General features: G+C 36.7%; 1 protein-coding gene across 1 annotated transcript in view; it reads right to left on the bottom strand.

Annotated features, from left to right (window-relative positions):
- The window catches only part of PCLO (piccolo presynaptic cytomatrix protein), a gene marked incomplete at both ends in the record, with an annotated part of 351318 nt that overhangs the window by 5695 nt on the left and 322071 nt on the right, over positions 1–23552 (bottom strand). The window lies entirely within an intron of this gene.

Here is a 23552-nt window from a genome sequence, read left to right as displayed (position 1 = left end):
CAAATTTCACTAGGAGTCATTACAAGTCATGTAATGGTCATTACAATTCATCTTTTCAGAAACCTTTACTACATGATTCTGAAGTTTTCTCATTTAAAAAAAAAATAAATAAATAAAAGGAAGGGGGACATTTGTTAGAGTGTTAAAAAGTTAGATTCTGAAAGGCAATGAATTAAGACCTTGGTGAAGTTAGCATTTCATTTCACCTACATGTTGATATGGAGAAATATAAATCACAAAATTTAAAGGGAAGTGCTCATTGTGACCTTTAAAATAAAGGTGATTTCCCTTCTTATGTGGGCAAAAATACACACCCATTGTTCCTACATTGTACAGATTTTTCTCTGAATCAGTCCAGAGATGGAGAGAAGGCACAGAAAGAAATGTAGAGAAAGCTGGTTTATCTTTCCCTTGCCTGTCCTCCCACAAGGCTTCACTGAAGCCAGACAGAGTAGAACAGGGTTGAATCTTCCAAATTAGTGTGGTGGTGTAAGCAGAGCCCACGTTCTCAGCTCAATGCTTTCTATACAGCATCATGTCCTAACAGGAGTTGTGTTGCTATATCTATTGTCCTGCTACTGTAAAATATTTCACGTTCCTTTTCTCTTTAGACATCATTGGTAAAAAAAAAAACAAACCAAACCAAAACAAAACAAAACAAAAGGACAATGTTAAAACACATTATGCCCTGGGAGTCTTTATTACTTAGTTTCTGGTGCCAGCATTCTGGAGCTTTACTATGAAATTATAGAAGCTGGTGCCAAGAGGTTTTAAGAAGAAAATAAATTCTGCAGAAAGTAAACAATTATGGTACATCTGGAGAACCTCCTCTCTTAAAGAACAGAAAGTTACCAAGGGGCATTTAGAAATTATTTATTTGTCTCACAAACATAAAACCAAATTTGAATAATCCCCAGTAAAAATGCCAACTGTTATGTCCCAGATGTCTACGAGCATTCTATTGGTTTTCTAACTTAAAATATATTTTGGGATCATGAATTAAAATTTAATAACAAATAATCACAGCTACAGCCTGGCCCCTTAACTGTACTCACAAACTGAAGCTGGAATCTGACTTAGTTACAATCAATAAAATATTTGCAAATTCAGCTCTGGGAGAGGACCAGGAGGCAAGTGATGCTTTTGCCATATTTAATAATCAGAAAACCCTTCCCCTAGGTTTGAACATGCAATAATAACATCTTGCTTTCTGGTATATGTTTGTGCAAAGAGAATGGAGCCTTCATCTTGTCATGACAGCAGAAAAAATCATCAGGAGTTTGGATTAAAGAAGGAGAGGCCAACGATGTCCCAGTTCTTATTTATTAATCTGTTCCATCATCTGTCAACAAGGTTTACACTATAGTTATAATGACCTTTTTTATGGAAAGTGTTGAGTGACCAGTGGTCAAGCTTAGCTAAACTTTGGATTTTGACTAGAAACGAACAAACCAAAAAATTACAATGCCTCCCCAGATCTGTGGATGAACTACCAAAATCACTGATGAAGATACGACATCCCTGAAAGATGTTGTATAAATCTGTTTTTTTTTATCAATATGGACAGTTGTAGCACAAACCCAATGTTAGTTTCAGGCAATCTTTAGTGAAGCACTGCCTTTCCTGGAAAAAATGCTCGACTTATTTACTTTATTTTTGTTCTGTACTTTAAGGTATAGTTGCAACATTTGTTAGGTCTTGATTGCCTAAGTATCTTTTACTTCACTGAGATGCACATTCAACCTAAACCACGATGAGGTGCGTCAGATGGTACCTGTGCCACTGTGAGCTAGAAAAAGGGATAAATGCTTCCAGTAAATTAGAATGTGTTTGAAAATTTTAGCACCATTTCTCAGCATCTAGAAATTTTCCATGGACTGTTCTGAACTCCAGATACTCTTTATGATTTCACAGTTTAAGCCTCATGGGGAAAACAGTAATCTCCAGCTGTGAGCACATGAAGCATGATAGCTCTCTTGTGCTTCCATACTAATTTTCGTTTCTCCCATAGCATGCAGGAAAAAAGCCTTAACACCAGCCTTATGTAACATTGCACTAAAATAAATCACCACTTCAAAACCTAGCAGAATTTTTAAGACTCAGAAGAGATTCCTATTCCATGGTTTAGGTTTTTTTTCCTCTTTCTTTTGTATGTTCACTACATCTTTCCTTTGGCAGGTGTGTAAGAACAGCTCAAACAAACAAACACTGATGAGGGCAAGTGTTAATAATGAACTGTCTGTGAGCTGTTGAGAGAATTCACAGTGGACTGAGCTGGACTTGAATGTTCTTTGACTGATATGACAGAAATAAAGTTGCTCAGGATGTCATGGGACTGGATGACTCTGAGGATTGCACTCGTAGGAATAGCTCAAAAAACAGAGCCCAGTCACCACCTTTTACATTTTGGAAAAAAAAAAAAAAAAACAAAAAAAACCCACAAACAAACAAACAAAAAAAAAACAACCAAGCAAAAAACAACAACAACAACAACAAACAGCTTTATTTTCCTACACTTTATGGCTAAAATCTATAGGACTAGCATGCCTTATTCATCATGTATGGAGAAGAGGAAGGATCATAGAGCCATGGTTTGTTTTAGCAGGATTTCTCCTAATTTTCCTGTGTTCTGTGTTCAGAGCGATGGCTGCATTTTAAGAAGAATACACACTCTGGGTTTATTTCTACACTTTCTAATTGTGAGTACTCGTGTTACTTCTATTTTTCTGAAAGCACACATCCCAGAGAGCAGTTCCAGGTTTCCAAAGGCTGGTGCAGAACACCTTAATCTACTGTTGTAGACAAGCTCCCTTTAAAGAAGACAAGACACATTCACACTGCTTTGCCATTAGTCCTATGTCTTCTGACCTCCAGCCTGATTCCTTGTGGCAAGAAAAGATTGTTTGTTTTGTGATATTTTAGTGCAAAGAGTCTGATAAAATTATAATTGTCTTATTGTAGCATGACTATGGTGGTATATAGACAGCATGATTAATAACGTTGGAGTTTTTGGTGGAACAGGGCTGTGTTAGTGCTGATAGTCGGTATGAATTACAGGGAAGAAAACACATCCTCCATGCTGTTGGGAGATGAGCAGATTGCCTCCAGAACCTAGGTTTTGTCTCAAAAAGAGTAAATCAGTTTGTGCTAAAAGAATTCCCAGGAGAAAACTAAAATCATTCAGTATGGAAATCAAATAAGCCAGATTAGGGAGTCAACTGAGGAGAGAAATCATGTGACAGTGCAAATTCCGGTTATGAGACTACATGATGCAACTCTGTAAATGTTCTCTTGAGGAAGGTTTGGGAATAAAATATCTCCACAGATTTTTGCATTAATAGCTTCTGGTATTTGGTATTAGTATTTTGCATAAGTGTTCCCCATGAAGAAACTAAAGTGAATGAAATCTATCTCCCAACTTGTCTTAAAAACATTTCTGAGTATAACATGAAGTATTGATTCTTCTTAATCTGTTACATTTATAATTTTGAAAGAGTGAGTAATAAGCCTCAGAATTTCTATAATATTTCAGTCTAAGACAAAGAGATGAGTAATGATTAGCACAGTGTCATCATAAGCATATGATCAGAAATAAAGCCTTCTGTTTTTAGACTTAATTTAATTTCCTTAGGTCTTTATCTGTTTTGACACACTAAGAGATTAAATCAATGAACCTCTGAGAGCTATGCACAGTGTTCGTTGATAGAATACAACATTTGTCCCACAAATATCTAGTGACCTGGACTTTGTGCAGCTACATTTATCTCTAACATTGTTTAACAACACAGAACCCATGGTTTTGGATTCCTTTTAATCACAACTATATAGCTCCACAAAGAGCGCTTATCATATGATTCTATGATTCCAGAACTGAACAACTCAAATGTTTTATGTTTTTGCTTAAATTAACAAAATCTTGGGATCAGCTATATTAGGATATGTTTGTAGTATTTAGAAGCTTAAAATATGTAGTAGTATGACATAAATTACTAGGAATCCCAGGTGAGTTCTTGAGAACTTAATTCTAGAAAGGAAAATTTACAGCTTTAAAATATGGAGCATGATAAAGGGAACCCAAAACCATGGGTTCTGTCCTCAGATCCCCATCCCTTAGTAACTTTCTGTCATCTTAGACTTCATCTCAGTGCCTAATCTCAGAGGTGGAGATAAGAATATCTATTTTGCTAACTAAGAGTTGTTTGGTTTTAGTAACTGGAAGTGGGTATACTGCAAAGAGAGAGACTTAGACCATCTAAGCATGAACAGGACTTTGGTGTGTGATTTCTAATACCATGAAAAAACACAAAGATTTAGAAAGGCTGATGAGGATTTATGCCACTGTTATGCTTCCCTCTACCATAATCCATGAAACTCACATAATTTTCTGTCTAACAGAGTGCTGCTGTAGCAAGAAATATGTTTTTGCTGGATTCCTTTAACACTATTTTGAGTACCAGAAGTCCATCCTCCAGCAGACAGCTGTGCTTCAGGAAAAGAAGATAGCATTATCTTATTGAAATATTCAGGAAAAGAAGATAGCATTATCTTATTGAAATAAATAATTCAGTATTACTGCAAATACTAGCCATTTATTATTTACATTTCAGTATTGGAGTTAAATATCTCTAACTGAAAGGGTATTCAATACAACTTAAAAATCAGATATACCAAGACTTCAAAATGTTAGACAAACCCTTCCAATACTTTTTTAAGCAAAGCGTTGTTTGTTTGTTTGTTTGTTTGTTTTTTACATCACACCAGTTACTTGCAGTATCAGGTGTTTGTATTCATAATGCCTTTCATCCCCTTGCTGGGAAATGAGCTACTGGCAAAGCTGTTGTAAAATAATGGTGGATGAGTTTCATTAACAGTGCCTTCCATTGTTTACAGGCTCTGATGTTTGCTGTTATTTTGAGTTTTTTTCATTACCTTATTTTTGTCTTTCACCTTCCCCCAAGACATTTCTTCCTCCCTGAAAACTGCCACAATTTTCTCTGTAGGCTGGTTTTATCTTTGTGTTCCCTACTATAAGAAAAATCAGACATCTATTATAGTTTTAACTACTCCCTCCTCCCATCTCACAGCATTTTAAATAGATGTTGGGTTTACTGGCATAGGACTGTGTCAATAAATATGCACTTTGGCTCCACATATGAGGTTGAATATATGCAGGTTCTGAAATTTGTTGCTTTTCTTGACACCGCATATCCAGTCTGCCCTGCACAGTGCAACCAACTGATCATGGAACAAACTAAAACTCAGAGTAAGGGTGTTTCTTTTTTCCTGTGCTCCGAAGAGCAGTTGCACCTGCTGAGGGTTCCTGGTATGTCTTCAGAGTCTTGTCGAATCTGCCTGTGTGAAGGTTAATTGTTGTTATACATAATGGGCTCAGGTGTTTTTACAATTTATTCCCTCCCTTACCTGATGAAGGGAGGTATACTGTGTGCAGGCAGTCATGCTCCTCTGAGACACCAAACACAATTGGCTCAACTGCTGACAAATGGGTTCCCTCTGCGATACAGGGATGCTCTGCAATGGGCACAGGCATGAACTGAGGGAACCACTCTTTTTTCTTCCCTCTCCTTACCCTGAAGATCTGAACTGCTGTGAACGAACTGTATATTATGAGATGAGAAAAGAAGATTGAGATCTTTCATTAATATCTCCCTGTCTCCTCTGATGTGATGTGTATGAAATCACGTTAAGAGGGAGACGTACAGAATTAATGAACTTTGCTCACAGCAAACACAATTTACACTTTTGTGGGCAGTGAAAGTGGCTGGCTTTTAAGCTCAGGCGTGGGAAGAAGTTGACAGTTTTATGTTACGATTCTTAGAGCTACCAGGCTCACTGCCCACAAAATGTTGAATATACTAGTGCAGAAATTTAGCCTGTATGCCCAGAATTCTCAGTAGGACTAAACAAAGAATATTTGAGGGAAAATACTGTTCAGACTTCATTTTCAGATGAAGCAAAACTCTTGTGCAAAATACAATTTGAAAACAGAGAAAGCTTTTTTTCCTCTTGAGATTTTGAGGTGTGGAATATTTCCCAGAAGAAATACAAACTCTGTTCCATTTATTGGTCACTATGTGTGTGTGCCTCTTTCAGAGAGTTTATTTATTTATTTTAAAAGGAAAAAAAAATGCTGATTGGCCGACTGTGGACTGATGCCATATGTAAAATCTCTTGGCCTGAAGCAAAGTGATTTGTGGGAAAATAACACTGATACTTCACAAATGTTCAAGTACAAAAAATAAAAATCATAGACTTGTACGAATGCACTTTCAACCAGCTTTATTTCTGACAGTTGGCATTCCAAAATATTGTAGCAAAAGGTTAATGAGGCAGCAGGATTAGAGATGAATTAGAGGATAAAGTTTTGCTAGAGTCAGAAGGTGTCCAAGTCAGTGACCTAAAGGAGAGTGTAGGGGATTGGAGATTTCTCTAGAAAGATTTTTTCAATATTTTAGTGAGACTGGTCCTTTTACCATAAATGAATTTGTAATAAATGGAGGGAAATTAATGAGAAATGTAAATATCAGATTCAACCAATTTAGCTGCTCAGAGATGACTACAGAGATTGCTTTTAACTAAGGGGATGAACACAGAACACCTGTATGTACTTGACAGGTGGTAGGTAAAGGGAGAATAAAAATGAGGTGAGAGAAAAAAAGAGAGTTATAGAACAAACTGATAGTACATCCTACTTCTACAACAAGGTGACCTGTTTAGTGGATGTTGTCTACCTAGACGTTAGTAAAGCCTTTGACACCATTTCCCACAGCATTCTCCTGAAGAAACTGGCTGCTCATGGCTTGGATCGATATAGTCTTTGCTTGGTAAAAAACTGCCTTGATTGTCAGTCACAAATGGCTGTGGTGAATGGAGTCAAATCCAGTTGGCGGTTGGTCACGAGTGGTGTTCCCCAGGGCTCAATATGGGGGCCAGTTCTGTTTAATCTCTTTATCAATGATCTGGACATGGGGATCAAGTGCATCCTTAGTAAGTTTGCAGATGCGACCATGTTGGATGGGAGTATTGATCTGCTTGAGGGTAGGAAGGCTCTACAGAGGGATCTGGACCAAGGCCAATTGTATGGGGTGAAGTGCTGTGTCCTGCACTTGACTCACAACATCCCCATACAATGCTACAGGCTTGGAGAAGAGTAGATGGAAAGCTGCCTGGCAGAAAAGGACCTGGGCAGGTTGGTCAACAGACAGCTGAATCTGAGCCAGCAGTGTGCCCAGGTGGCCAAAAAGGCCAGCAGCATCCTGGCTTGTATCAGAAATAGTGTGGCCAGCAGGACTAGAGAAGTGATCATCCCCCTGGATTCGGCACTGGTGAGACCACACCTCAAATACTGAATTCAGTTTTGGGCACCTGGCTGCAAGAAAGACACTGAGGTGCTGGAGCATTCAGAGAAGAACAATGGAGGTGGTGAATGGTCTGGAGCACAAGTCCTGGGAGGAGTAGCGGAGGGATCTAGGTTTGTTAAGCCTGGAGAAAAGGAAGCACTCTCTACAACTACCTGAAAGGAGGTTGTAGCATGGTGGGTGTTGGTATCTTCTCCCAAGTAGCAAGTGATAGGATGAGAGGAAATGGCCTCAAGTTGCACAAGGGGAGGTTTAGATTGGATATTAGGAAAAATTTCTTCACTGAAAGGGTTGCCAAGCATTTGAACAGGCTGCCCAAGGAAGTGGTTGAGTCACCGCCCCTGGAGGTGTTTAAAAGGCACATAGATGTGGCACTTAGGGACATGGTTTAAAGGTGGACTTAAGAGTACTAATTTAACAGTTGAACTCAATGATCTTAAATCATTTTTCCAACCTAAATGATTCTATGACATTATGATTCTATGATCTCTTATTTATATTTATTTATACTTGTTTATATTCCTGCGGAAGGGAAACCTTATGTTCTCAGCTGATTACTCTATCCACATCCATTCTGCAATTCATGCAAATACCAGAGTTCCCCAAAATTTAGCTTTGGTTTAGAATAATGAACTAATGACAGGGTTAATCATAAGGAAGTTTAGTTCTGTAACTCCCTAGACTGTACAATCAACAAGGATAGCATCACCTTAAACTTCTATCTTAGGATGGATGAATACCTTCAGTGACAGTTAAGAAACAAGGTGATCGCTTTGATTTAGAAATCTGATATTTAAACAGTGAAATTGGGCTAGAAGTATCAAAATGCAAATCTACAGCTCTGATGATTTCCATAACTTCAATGACAGAAAGCTAAAATTATTGTTGAAATTATTCTTGCTATTTTAATTGAACTTCAAAGATAGGTACAACCTGGATCTGAAAGAGGAAATTATGCAATGTCATGTCTCAGAAGGCAAAACTCTCTTCAACCACATTTCCTCCCTTTCATCCTTACCGTAAATCACTGCCTGAGCCTAAATATAGATTCACAGTCTTCTTTTCTCAATTTTAGCATCTTACATAAGGAGACATATCAGATGCTGCAGATTCAGCTGCATAAAAGACAACTTGGCACAGCATATCTGAAATTTTGATGATGAAAGGTGCACTTTGCCCTGGCTTTTGGGTGGCCAAAAGTTCATACAGGGAAAATAAGAGAACTATTTAATGTCATATACACAGAGCAACCAGAACCTTGATTATTTTAAGCCTATTTTATTGTAACTTTATCAAGGAGAACATGTGTTGCTAAAGGGAGAAGAAATTTGCAAGCTGCCATTAAAATTCTATATTTGACATAACCACAATTTGGTAAAGTATTTTGCACAATACTACAATAATCTTTCTGTAATGTGGCATAAACATTCTGGTAAAGTAGTACAAGTGAATCTACAAGCTCTTTTACCTTGTCCATATGAGAACACAAAATGGGTTTTACCTATACAAAACCAGGGAGGATTTTGCTAGATTTTGCTTAAGTTCTCATTTAAATGATGACAAATGTTAAGGTACTTTTCCTGTCCCATGGCAAATATGTGTTTTATCTTTTTTGGTTGTTTGTTTTGATATGCAAGTTTTTGAGAGCTTGACAATATAGTCTGAAATGACAAAATCCTTTCTGAGCCAGCCTTCGCTTTCTGTGCCAAAATAATGAAAATGTTACACCTTCTTGATCTGAATGTGTATATGATGTGAATATCACAACAAATTTATTTATTCTTTTTGTCCACTTGATGTCATGAAATCAGATATTTTTGCTGGAACCACTAGAAACCCCAGGGAATGGCTTAAAGCCCGTTTGGCTTATATTACAATATGACAAAAGTATAATGGAAATAAAATGAACACTTTAAGATGAGCTAAATGAATCCCATGGATGGTAGCAAGAGATAATAGAAAATTTTCCCAAATAAATAATAAAGAAGATTAAATAATTATGAATATAATTTGAAATATTAGGTAGCACAGTATCAGAAGGGAGGAAAATAGATTCTCAAGTAGGTTTTGTATAATATTTACTTTTTTGAATCCGAAGAGAAAATAATCCTTTAAACAGAATCTTTTGTACTTGGGATGTAAGCAAACATCCCCCAACCTAAATTCAAATACAAAGAGTGCTTTAAAAATATTTTAAGAACAACATATTTCTTAAGAACAACAGCTAAAAATGAAAGCAATGAAACCAAAGTACTTGAAGCTTGCATTGCTGAAAAGTAATTGTTCTTTTGGGAAACCTGCTGACCACTCAAGGAGTAGAATGACATAAAAACAAAGTGTTTATATAATTTCTGCCAAATTCGTAGGTCAGACATAAGCAAAATGAGTCATATCACATTTAAATATAAACCAAAGAATATGTTGTGTTACAGGAACTCCTAGGAACTTCCCCATTTGCTTTGGCAGATAGCCACCTTAGGTGGTGATTTTTCATTCCTTTTAGTGTTTTGGACATATGGTCTGACAAAAGAAAAAAAAAAAATCAAACTTCAAAGACAGATGGATAAAATTACATGCAGATCTTTCAAGAATTTAGATAACAGAAAAAAGAGCTCTAGGATAAAGAGCTGACTTCAAGAGTAGGTGTTACCTACACATCTAATACAGGCTTAGATTTATTAGTCATGGTAAAGATTTTAAAAGTGGTAAGCAAACTCAAAAAAAATACTGATTTTTCTGACTTAGCAGTGGAAACAATGGAATATTCATTACTTTCCCTTTGTCATAAAGCCATCCTGTTACAGGGAAGTATACACAGTAAATAGGAATTGGTATACGAACCGCATATGATGTGTTTTCATTCCATTTAGTTTGGAGAGTGGCTCATTGCACATTTACTGCATAGACAATAAGCACTGAGCCTGCACTGTTAGTTCTAAGGAACAAGCTGTTTCATTTCACAGCTTGGCCAAGTCATTTATAGCCCATAAAAAATTTCTTAACACATGGTGGCATATGTAAGTCTCTAAAGCTTTCTTTGAGAAGGAGGTGGAAGATGGCATTTGTATACACAAATTTATCCATACACATACTCAAGCTAACACAATATGTTATCACTCTTTTGTGCTATAAACCTAGTAGGCACACTATGATGGTAACTAAAGATGAAAATTTTTTGTAAGAACCTGCCTATTCATTCCCTACATCATGATTTCCAGATCCCCCCTCAGATTTATACTGCAGCTCTGAGGCTCTTCAGTGAAATATGCTTTAAGTCTTGCTCATACCTCTCTGGAACTACATACTGGTGAGCACAGTCGTGTGTGCTGCACAGCTTGGGTACCAGAGCAGATGCTTCTGCACTGACTGTTCATGTGGAAAACAGGTAATGCTATTATATTAATAGATTTTCTTTCGTAGACTTCCATTACCTGGTACAGTGGTAGCAGCCCACTGTTGAGATGCTATTTCTCTGTCATTAAATAAGAATGAATACTGAAATAATTGTTGCTAATAAGACTACTAAGTGTAAGAGAATAAGAAATTGCCTATTCAGTGTGATAGTAAGCACTGTGATAATTCTAACAAAGCTCGTTGTGTCTAATATACTAAAGAAAGCCAAATTTGTCTTCCAGGACCACCAGAGTGTTTTGTAGAGGACCTAGGAAATTTTAATACAAAAATGAATACTTGTAATTATTACTGGAATTCAGCTACCTGCATAATCTGTACAATAGAGCAATGAGGGATAAGCCTTCACATTAATCAGGATAAACACGGAATCAGCTCAGTCAAAACTGGAAAAATTTTGCTCAGGAGGGATGGACGGAAATGTTATACAGAGTATCCTACAGTATTATGCAGAATGCAGATTTCTACAGTCCCTGGAGGACTGATGTCTGTAAGCATTGCTTACAGTAACGTGGAGATGGTTCCTAAAGTTGTTACCAGTTTGGAGAAACATCAATTTACTTTTCAGCTTCTGAAGGCAACTTTCTGTTAAATGTTTGTGGTTTTTTTTTTTTGTTTTTTGTTTTTTGTTTTTTTTTTTTAAATTTGCAACTTTCCATTGGAAATGGTTATAGTCTGACATACCTGTTTTTCATTGAAGTACTTACTTTACATTTCCCCCCTTATTCAGCAGTGCCATTATTCTTCATTTCATGAAATGCAGATTCCCTCAAACTGCTGTAATAGACATTTCCTGAAGTTGGTATTTCATTGCACTGCTGAACTGATATGTGTGGTTAAAGTCCACAGGGATACATTTGAATAAAAAATATCATATAAAATCCTAGAACAGAATAAAAAGTACAGGGACAGTACTGCACTTACCTAAATGCACTCATAGAGCTTTTTGATTAAGACTGAAATAATGGAAAGAAAAAGAGAAAAGGAAAAAGTGCTCCTACTTACAGTGTTCATGAACTGGGAAGAAACCATTAAGTAAATGGAATTATATATCACTTGAAAACCAAGGGTGAAGCTCAAAATGATAAGTCTATGTTCCAAGTGGACTAATTGACTGTAGAGAAGAAATCTCAATCTTCTACAGGGGTGAAAATGCCAAAAATGTTTCTCAGTTTCTGAACTTTCATGGTCAATGAGGGAAATGGTGGAAGTGCTCTTACAAAGAAAGGGAGAGTTGGGAATGATGGATTTTAGAAAAAGAGAAGGGCCTAATGTTCAGTAATGGGAGAATGTAATAGGTTGGTATCAGAGATGCAAGGGGAAAAAGGTTTTATAGTGCAGGACTGAATATTTTCCAAGATGATGACCTAAAACATCTATTCAGGACCCTTAAGAGTGAGAAAAAAATTCAGAGACTGATTCCTGGGAATCTCACATCTCAAATGCTGAGACCTTTCTCTGGTGCCACACAGAACAGAGGTACCCAATCCCCTGGTCTGAGTGCTGAGAGTCTGTCCCAAGCAATTCCACCTGCAATGGAGAAATTTTTTAAATGAAAATTTTCTCAAAACTGTGTGCCTTAGAAAAAGTGAATCAGAAAGCACACACATATTTGTATTTAAATATGTCTGGCTGGATTAGAAACTCCCCCAAAATTTTCTGAAGTCATTGAAGCAAATACTATTTGTAGATATAAAAACCTCAACTCTTTTGCAACTCATTAAAAGTCTTTTTCTGCTTCTGGGCAATACATATGCAGTAGGACTTGTATAATTAACCGAACCTTTTCAATAATGAATACAAAGGAGTATCTCATAGGAAGCTAATGCTCTGACAGCTCCTGTAGATTTATTTTCTGTCTTTAAACAGTTATGAGACTTTTTTCTGTCTCCTGCCACAGTACAGTGAGAGTGTTTTAAAAGTTAATGCCTCACAGATTTTATGTACTGAGGCCAACACTGATTTTATCAAGAATCTCTGTGGCTTAGTACCGCACTTTTGAAAACATCTGTTGAAGCCTTGCTCAAAATTTATATTTAAAAATTAAAGCTGTGCATATGGAAATTGAAAGTAGGGTTTTTCAAGTCCTTACAAACTGAAAATGCAACATTGACTCTTTGCATAACATGATTTAAAACTTGTCTGGCAGTTTTTGAAATGTAAATTACGTGGGACCTGGAAAAATATTATTACTGTTATATACTCATTATAAATTTGTAATAAAATATAGCAAACATTGTATTTGTGATCATCATCCATGAATATGATTCCACTACCTGTAGGAATTATGCAGGCTCTCTTTACAGTTTCAATCTATTTAGAAGAGATAGTTAAAAGGGTTTTTTGTTTGTTTACAACTAAAAATGAAGAAATTTTAGGAGAGCGGAACATACATGCTTCTGGATTTGGAACTTACTCAGGAAGTGTTCTATACCATATGAGAGATGTTTGAATAAATATCTGATGTGCAGTTCAGGTTTCTGTGAACTGAAGAAAGATGCCTTGCCCTGAAAAGTTACCACAAAAAGAGCCTTGAATAATGTAAAGAATATTTAAAAACTCTACAGTGCTGCCTTGCTAGAAATCCTACAGTGACCTGGTATGTCTACTGAATATATGCTTGTAATGGGCTCAAAAAAATGCAACTGCACAGTCCCTTGGGGTAGTGTACATGAAGAATAACTTACTGAGCTAGTGTCAGGGCACGGTTAGGTACCATGCCACCTGACATACTCAGCATCACTAGACAAGACCTTGTGAAGAACAGTAAAGTATCATGTGAGACTCCTGTTTCTAGCATCAGCATGCAATATTACATTTGCAACCTGATGCACAACAAATTGCTTCTGTATCCATGAGGAAAAAGAGTATTATGTATTATTTCCTACAGAATATAAGTCTGTTAATTTTTCTGATCTAACTAGGTCAGAAAAAGCAGTAAAAGGTGTAGAAAATCCTAGAAATAAGTTTGACTGCTTAATGTGTATGCTGGATACCAAATGACTGAAGACAGAAAAAAATCCATAGGCTCTGAAGACTAGTCAGTAGTTCTCATCAGTGTTTGACATTATTTGGTGACTTGAAGAGCTGTTCTCTGAGTTTCCAATAAAGCTAATCAATCACTGAGAACATTAGCATAGGAATAAAAGTATAAATGTTACTTAAATATGCAAATATTGAGGTACAGATATAGATTAGCTCAGGAACAGTAACAATCAAAGTCATTAAAGATCATTTCAGATTATGATCTGCCTCTGAAAGATAATTATGTTTTCCTAAAAGTCTATGAGCTTTTTCAGTAGTAATGCATATGATTAGATTTACATTCATGTTTGTCAGATTCAAAGTACAATATCTGGATTCTTCATGTAAAATTGACTTTCAGTTGCTTGCCTGACAGCAGTATCATGCTGTCCATCTGATTTGGAAAATACTACATATTCATACTCAAAGACTACTACTCTGCCCATTTTAATGGGCTTATTGACTGTGGTAGCACTAATTATTTCCGTAAATTGATTATCATAGGACTGCATGGCAGAAGAACCTGAGGACCCTATTCTGTCCCTAAGGTTATTTCGGCACAATTTTAACCCCTTGGGCTACATCAAAGGGAGTGTGGCCAGCAGGTTGAGGGAGGTAGTTCTGCCCCTCTGTTCTGGGAGATCTCACCTGCAGTGCTGCAACCAGTTCTGGCACCCTCTGTACAGGCAAGACATGGACCTGTTGGAGAGGGGCCAGAGGAGGCTATCAAGATGATCAGAGGCAGGAACACCTCTCCTGTGAAGACAGGATGAGAGATTTGGGGTTGTTCAGCCTGGAGAAGGGAAGGCTCTGGGGAGAACTTATTGTGGCCTTTTAGTACTTAAAAGGGGCCTAAAAGAAAGCAGGTCATGTTAGGATAGGATAAGAGGTGATGCTTTTAAACTGAAAGAAGGGAGATTCAGGTTAGAGCTGAGGAAGGAATTTTTTACAATGAGGATGGTAAAATACAGGAACAGGCTGCCCAGAGAGCTGGTAGATGCCCCATCCCTGGAGACATCCAAGGCCAGGCTGGACTGGACTCTGAGCAACCTGATCTAGTTGATGATGTCCCTGCCCATGGCAGGGAGGTTGGACTAGATGATCTTTGAAGGTCTCTTCCAACTCAAACTATGGTATGATTCTATGATCATGTGTACCAGAAGTGTTTTACAAGCAAAACTTTGGGGAACTGCTGCTCAACAGCAAGTCTTTGAGCACTGTTCCTCTCAGTACTGAATCCAAAAGGTCTCTATTGGTAGCTCTTCCAAAGAGGGGACAGCTTTATTTAGCAAAAAGGTCTCTATTGGTAGCTCTTCCAAAGAGGGGACAGCTTTATTTAGCAATCAAATATATACATTTTACTATCTTCAGATCTGAAATTTGAGGATACGTATACAACATGACTCAGGTCAAGGCTGTTTTTAACTTCTTTCTTTTATAATTTTCATTCCTCCTTCTCCATATAGTTTGGCTACAGGAAAGAATGCAGCCATTTAAATTCATGACTTGAAACCAATAAAATTATACTGATATGGGAAACTGCAAACTTGATCCTGAAATGGTTTGCAAGCCATCTAATTATTCTGTGCAAGACACTCAACTCAAATTTTGAAATAATATTTATATAATATATTTCAGTTGAACAACAGATACACTTCCCTGCATTAAATAGAATTAAGCTTGGGATGCCCATCATGCTGTCAGTTAATAGTCATGATTTCCCTCAAAATAATTAAAAATTCTGTCTCAGGCACTTTGTGATACATAATCTCAGCTGTTTGCACAAACTGTTTCTTGTAAAATTTTCATTTGCTTCTTTTAGTAACTGTAATAACAGTGGTAGTTAAAAAAAAAAAAATAAATAAAAGGTTCATAGGATCACAGAATGTCTTGAGTTGGAAGGCACCCACAAGGATCATCAAGTCCAACTAGTGGGTGGTATCCTTATTTTCAGTTTACAAGGAAATAAGGCTTAAAGAGCATAAAAAGATGTCTAATTTAACCCAACACAGCAGCAAAAATCATAATGTAAACCTGCTTTCTTTCTTGGTTCTCAGTTATGTGGGAGAGGATACCATATTCTTTGTGCACTTATGTTTCTGAGTGGTCTGTATTGTATGTTTACTTTCATTATTTGCAAAAAATTATAAGCAGGTCTTCTAATCAAAAGGGTCAGGCAACTACAGCTACAGACAGTAATTGCAACTAAATGTATATTGGTAACCTTCATTACTTTTCTGACCTATCTCAGAGAAGCACAAAGAGACAACATAATAAGGAGCTTTCAAGCTTCATGCTGATTTTTTTTTTCTTTCTCCATATAAGCTGCATCAAAGCAGTACTTTTTTTTATCAAGAATGCTTCAAGACACATTTGGCAAGTCTGCTACCCTGCTGAGCAGTGTAGTTTCTGATTTTGAAAGCCATTTGTTACGCTTTGAAAACAGGCACTGGTAATAGCAGAAGTAACTGCTCTACTGTCAAAGACAAAGCGGGTGCCGTTGGGAACTCCAAACACTGTTGCTGAGTCTTCCTAAAGAATTTACCCATAAAACCATCATCCTACTGCTCAGACAAAGAAAAGGCAGAGGAAATATTTGTTTATTTTCTGTTATTTAGCAAATAGATTGTTTTAAAAATAATCCCTTATTTTAAAAGCTCGTGAATAGATATGTCAGGTGTTGCCATCATATGTATGGTAGGGAAAGAAAAGAATGTGTTATTTGTACGCAATTGCAGCAGGGAACTTCAAGCAATAGAACATTATTACCTGAGAGGAATCTGGACAATTTAGTGGTTACGAAAAATACTATGTAGTGTTTAAAGAATAGGTGTAACAGATTGCTACTCTAAATTCTTCCTGGTGACATGTCCTCTTAAAAAAGAATACCATCCTTGGCATCAGTCTAGCTGCAAAGAACATCTACCTGTAACTAATCACTGACCGTTAGTCATCCTAATACGGCGCAAACAGGCACTGGCACTAACAGAACTCTGTTCACACTCCTGCTTTTTCCTTCCCACACAGTTTCCTTAATGTTGTCTCTATTAGCCATAGATGTTTGTGCAGCTGCCTGGTGAACTAGTTGGCACTAATGATCCTACTAACTGCCACCTCACCCCCCCGACTCCCACAACGGATTGATTTTGGGTTAGTCCCTCAACTTGATTCAGCACATGCTTTATGCCACCATGAAAGGAGACATGAGACTGAGGGAAAACAGTTTTCAGCAACAGTGTTGGTTTATGACACAGCATGCTTTATGAAGCAATTTTAGACTGAAAAGATAGTTGAGAGAGAAAAGGACTGGTGGACATTTCCAGTCTAATCCTGCATTCATAGTAGGGTGAACTTCTGAATTAGATCAGGCTGCACAGAGATTGTTAACTTTTGAAAATTTCCTACTGAAGCTCTGCAGCATCTCTGGGCAGTTGTACCCAGTTTCCAACTGCACTCATGGCAATTTTTTTTCAGCTTTCCTTCTATGCAGTTGGAATTTTCCTTACTTAACTTGTGAATGTCTATTTCCATTTTGTTTGGGGTTTTTTGTTCACTTTGGTTGGTTTTTTGTTTGCTTGTTTGTTTGTTTTCTGTGCAACTCTGAGAAGTGTCTGGCTCCATTTTCTCTATACTACCACATAAGGTAGCTGGCTGCCCATAAAGTAGCTAATTTCCTGAGAAATCTTCAGCGTCTCCTCAATGATACTTGTAGTGGCCACTAATCATTTTACTGGCACTCTAGTTGGAGTCTCCTCAGTATCTCCAGAGTCCACAAACAAGACCCATTGGTCTGGATGTGGCCTCATAACTACTCAGTGGAAGGGAATAACCCCTTCCTATGACCTGCTCCCTACACAGATACTTTTGCAGCCCAGTATGCAGCAACAATGATCACAAAGCCATTTACTAGATTAATATTGTTTAAAGAAAAGTTGTTGGTGTCATTGTACCAGTGACTTTCTCATAGGAAATCTGATTTGACCAGAATAGAGTGGACAAAACACATTTTGAGATGGGGACATGTGAAAATTAATTCCTTTGTAGGAAAAGGACATTTTCTCCAATGCCAGCACTTTCAATATTTCTAAAATTGCTTTGGGCATCAATTATATGTTTTTAGTTTTACTCATTTTAAAAAAGTCTAAAGAATATTGAATCTGCTTTATGGTCCCTGCATTATTCTCCAACTCTGAAAAGAAAGAGCAGAACAAAAATCTCTTTTCATGGACCATCCATTTTACTGTCAACAATAAAGAAAAGTTGCCTCAGGAAAAGAGCTTTAAATGTAGTTGCGGTGCTATCAACAAGTTAGCACTCCTGCATGAAACCACAACCAATTGTTTATTCAAGAGTTTTGTTGTAGCATGAATGTAACCGCAGTTCTTCATTGCTCAGTTTTGCTGCAGGGAGCTGGAGAGATCAGATGCATACACATCTTGGCCATACATGGTTGGGTTTGCTCTTTATATAAATGGAAGGTTGGTTATGATTCCCAAAGGCTTCTAATGCTACAAATGTGTGTTCATGAAGTGAGCTGGACTAAGCTGAGTATGAAGAATTTATATGAAGACAGCTTGGCAGTTCTCAAAAGTGAGCAGGTTTGCTCCTGTCTCTTTGGGCCAGCTGTTACACTGGTATCAAAGAGGAAAAGGAATAGCCTTGATCAATTTTTTTCAGCTATGCACAAGAGCTGTGATTGTGGCATGGGCTGTAAGTCCACATGTAACAGTCCACTGGGAGCTGCTAAAAGTTCAAGGATACTTCAAATCCTTGTTACCATTCTGTAGGAAAGTCTAAACAATGGAAACAATGTTTTTCCTCACTCCTGTTTTGACAGACATATGCCCGATTTCCTTGTGGGCTGCTCAATCTCCAAGCTTTTAATGTCGGTGCTTCCAAACAGCACCATGGTGTGGATTATGAGGATTATTAATATTTTATATCATCTGACTAGTTCCCACATCAGCTTTGTCCCAGTTTCATCTTTGCTCTCCTAACAGTTCCCAGAGTTCTTTATCTTCCACCTTCCTAGCTGGTGAAGGCAACCCTGCTGGGATCCTTATCTTCCTTCCATGAACAAGTGGTTAACTAAATGCCTAAATACTGATGAATTTTGAACCCAGAAAAAATAATTGAAGTATGAAACAGTGAACTTGTGAGAACTGTTGAGGATATTTCTATTCTCGTCCTAGAGTCTTATTCTGAAATTATATGAGACCGTGGTTTAAATCTGAGACCAATATTACTGTCATGTTTTATATCCCACTATCCAATTGTGAAAAATATTAGGGATCTTGTGTAACAAAGGATTAAGTTACTAATAAGTTTTGTGTTTTAATTTGATTTACTTGTGTTTCCTTTTACTGGTTTGCCTCAATATTATAACTACGATTATGACTCTGTGTGTTCTTTTCATGGTGAACTACAGTGAAGTAAACAGGGATAGAGCTGTGATCCCCACAGAGGTAGAGAATTCAGAGAAAAGCAAATATAATTTCTTTAGGAAACTCAGGGTTTCTTGCCAGGCTTGCCTCAGGTCATCGAGGGAGACTGCTATGTGCTAGCGTGTTCTGAGGGCGAAATTCTTTCAGCAAATACAAGACACCAATTCTTCTGAGAGACAAAACCAATTAAAAGGCAATCAGTAACTCCAGGTACAGCAAATCATGAGTTCTCCTAGTTCCCTTTTTTCTAATGAGCTTTGTGTCAGTCACTGAATCTATAGAAGAATTCTGCAGGCTGTCTATAGCATTTCTACAGTATGGGGATTTTTTAACTCTTCCCAGTGAGATTTGAAATGTGGAGAAATGTGGAGAAATTAGTGTGGTGTTCTCCTCAAGTAGAACCAAGAAAGAAATGTATTCTGTTACTAAATCGATCACTAATCTTGACATAATTCCAGTTGTCTTGCAAAAAAAAAAAAAAAAAATCAGACTGATTAGCAAGTGTTAGGTTATATAAACACAATGAAAGCAGTATTAGTATTTGTAATCCAAAGATGCACAAAACTCATCCTTAATTCATATTTGTGACCTGCTTCAGATTCATCTTTAATGAAATAAACCTGTCTGGTATCCTGCTATATGTCTGTGATTTTAAGATGGTTATGCTTATCTTGTGTCTGAGTAAACTCTTAACCTAAAATTTCTCCCCTATTCCATTTTTCACATCCTAATTACAGCCTTTTCAAACCCAAAAAACCTAACCAAATTGACACCATTTTGTGCTTCTTGTTAGTTTAAGATAATTATGGAACTTAACACTCCAAATGGTAATTACACTTGCTGTTGAGCACAGCAGCCGTTTTAGAACTGCAGACCAAATCAAATTAGCATTTTTGTCAAATAAAGTTAAATGTGCTTAGAAGTTACTTCTTGATGCTTATGGAATAACATTTTACAGTGACTGTCACCTAACGCCTGTTGGACACAGACCCTGCTGAGAGGATTCATCTGCCTGAGCATTGATGCCTATACCTGAGCTAGATATCAAGGATCCTTTTACAGCAAAGGTAACTCAATTGCTCTTCTAGAACGTGGTTTGTTTTATTTGCAAATAGATCTCTAAAACAGGTCAGATGAATTGTACGTTCAAAATAGCTCTTTCCCCTCATTGCAAAAGTTTTACTTAAGTGGATGATTCTCTCTTAACTCCCATGATAACATTTCTCATTGCATTATCTATTTCAGGGGTCCCAGCTGGAGAAGGATATTGGTTTAGATTTTTTTAATATAGTAGACAAAACTCTAGGTTTTTCATTAGATAATTGACATAGAAATATGAATATGAGAATCAAACAAAACTTCTGCTATTCAGAGAAATTCCTGGGCTAGTTAAGCAGGTCCTGTTTGTGAGATCTAAAGGATCTATTTATCTTCTATTTATCCTCTATTTAAGATTGAAAAGGAATTGCCAATGAAATCAATAATCATTAAATTATTGTAAATTTATTTAAACAAAAAAGACTGTTAAACTAGTAGCACATGCAAAAGTTGATTGTGAAAATGAATGCTATCCATTGCAGTCACATTGGTGTTTACTTTCCAGGTTATAAAAGTTCATTAAACAAAAGTGATATTTTGAATAATGGAGAATACCATAGACACAGAGTATTTCATTCAGAGCCTATTTTTTTTTCCCCAGACATGTATCTAGAACTGTTATTAGGTCATAATAAGTGTAATTATACATTTATATGTATATATATATGTTGAATTCAATCCTTTACGTAAGTGCACATATATGTATATACAATGCACATGTGTATACATATATGTGCATGTGTACAAATGTATGCATATATATAATTGAACTTGGCCTAATCCTAAGAATCTACATATATTAAGCCCACCTTGACTCAGCACAAAGTATTCGCTTGTTGAACTAATTAACACTAAATCCTTGGGCTTGAATTGAAGTTTATAAAGTTATAGGTTGCTAAAATAACTTCAAATTGCGGATTCTGCTTTTGCTCCTAACATGTAGTATTATACAAACTGTCTGCTTCAAATTATTCATAAATCTACAATTTAATTAAAAAAAAAATTTAAAAAAAAAAAAAAAAGAAAAAAAAAAGAAACACACCAGCAACTGATATCAGTACAGAAACCAGCTAGGGAAACAAAAAAAAAATTATATGGTTTGGATATCTCTCTGAGGACAAGACAGGAAATCTGAAATCCAACAAAAGTGTGCTGCAAAGGTTTCCTAACATATGTATAAGCAACTTTCTGAAATAAAGCACTGCTTATCTAATGTAAATACAGTACAGCGAACCAGTGCGGTGAAAACCTGGGGAGTTAAAGATCGTAGGCAGAGTAGGACAAAAGTGCTGCTCCTCTAAATAATGAGTATAAAGCTGCAGAGGCTGAGCTCAGGGTTGCTCCGAGGACAGACTTCCCACCTTCGGGGATCATTTGCAGCACTTAGTTGCTCAGTCAGCTAAATGCTTTGATTTTAACTTTTCTGCTCTCTCCAGTACTGCTCCCGTGTTTTTCACGGTACTTGAAAGTTCTCATTGTGCAATCCCTCTTCTCTCATGTTGATTGCAGGCTGATGGAATTTCAGTGACTTTCGTGGAGTATGTTCTGATCAAAACTTTTACATGATAATAATATAGCCCACTACATCTATTTGACTGTGTATGTCACCTTTGTATGTCACAACCATGTATATACCTTCTGTACTTTATATTGTAGTGAAGCAACATTTCCTATACAATGCAATGAAATATATTTGAGTAATTTATTTCACAATTCATTGCAGAACTCAAAGTATGCTACGGGGAATTTTGAGTCCCAATGGCAAAACTCCCATTAATTCATGGGACACAGTTTCTCTTGTCATAACCATCATTTGGATTCCGAAAGCTTTATGAAAGGATGAGGTTAATGTAATTTTATGAATGAATATACATATATATTAAGAAGTTACTTAGTTCATATGGTGAGTGGAAAAAAAAATAAAAATCAAAGACTCCTGATTGCAACATAACTCAATATCACTTACATTAAGAGCTTTAAATATATGTTTTAAGGTGAATAAATGAAAACCAGTAGACAGCACTTCCTTAGAGGTCAATTCAGTTCACATAAAACAAGCAACTCAGGATGAGAAAAAATTATAGGTAAAAGATTAAATGGGAACATTGTGGGACTTCCTTGTGTTTCTTTATCATTTCCTTCTCAAAAGAACCTTCAGTGCAGTGTTTGATTTCTTGTAGAATATGGCAGCTGACATGTTTATCTCCTATATTTCATGCAAATCAGACACAAAGGGGTTTTCTTAACAAACTGGTCACAAGATGACAGCATGAAAAATAGATGTGTATAGTATGTTTCAATTTTTCATTTTTTTTATAGTAGAAATTTTGAAGATCAATATAAAACTGAGTTCTCAAATGATATAAGCTTACACTTAGGTGTTTGCTTAATTATCTGTTACTATGGCTACTCAGCACTAATGTGGTGCAATAGGAACAAATCAGTAAATCAAACCAAGGGGTTCTGAGGCACCTACATCTATACTGTATAAAGATATTGGGTGAAGTTATTGTATAAAGTTCAAGTTAAGAGCTTTTACTTGAAACTGAAATTACTGTGGTCTGTGATACAAATGTTCCTTTTCTCTATGTGGTCCATTTCTGTCCAAAGGACCCTTCACTGGCTGTGACATATGTGGGGAGAGGAACACATTTATTGATCACCTAGAACAGAGTTTCTCGCTTAGCTTCCCTCAAAAAGAACCAGATTTGGATGTATAAAAAATGCAAATCAACACAATGTCAAGCAAGATAAAATTGAAGAATTTATTTCAAAGTTATGTTACTACTCTGAATCATAGAAGCGACCTGAAATGAACATAATGATGTCAGAGAGATTGTTTACAGAAGTAATGTAAAGCAGGGAAGTGCTTGTAGACTGTAGGTTTTGGTCAGTGCTGTGTTTCTTAGCAGGGCCATGCTCAGTTTGCTTATTGGGGTGTTTTCTGTGATCTCTGGGATATTTTTTTTTCAGTGTAATTTTGCTGGGAGAATTTTTTTCTCTGTATTTTACTCCATATCTTGTGGCTAAGTAAGCTTTGAAGATTTTTGTTAGGTTAGATTTGATGTAAGGTAGACTGGACAATTATGGATTTTGACCTATATATGTAAACTAACTACAGTTTTTGTGAGACTACACAAGACTGATTGTCTACTGAGGATTTCATAGTCCTAATGAATTGATGCTAAAGATAAAATAT

The sequence above is a fragment of the Streptopelia decaocto genome (genome assembly GCF_964273445.1).
Source record: "Streptopelia decaocto genome assembly, chromosome: 1".
In the NCBI taxonomy this organism is placed as follows: domain Eukaryota; kingdom Metazoa; phylum Chordata; class Aves; order Columbiformes; family Columbidae; genus Streptopelia; species Streptopelia decaocto.
This window is presented reverse-complemented; position numbering and strand designations above follow the sequence as displayed.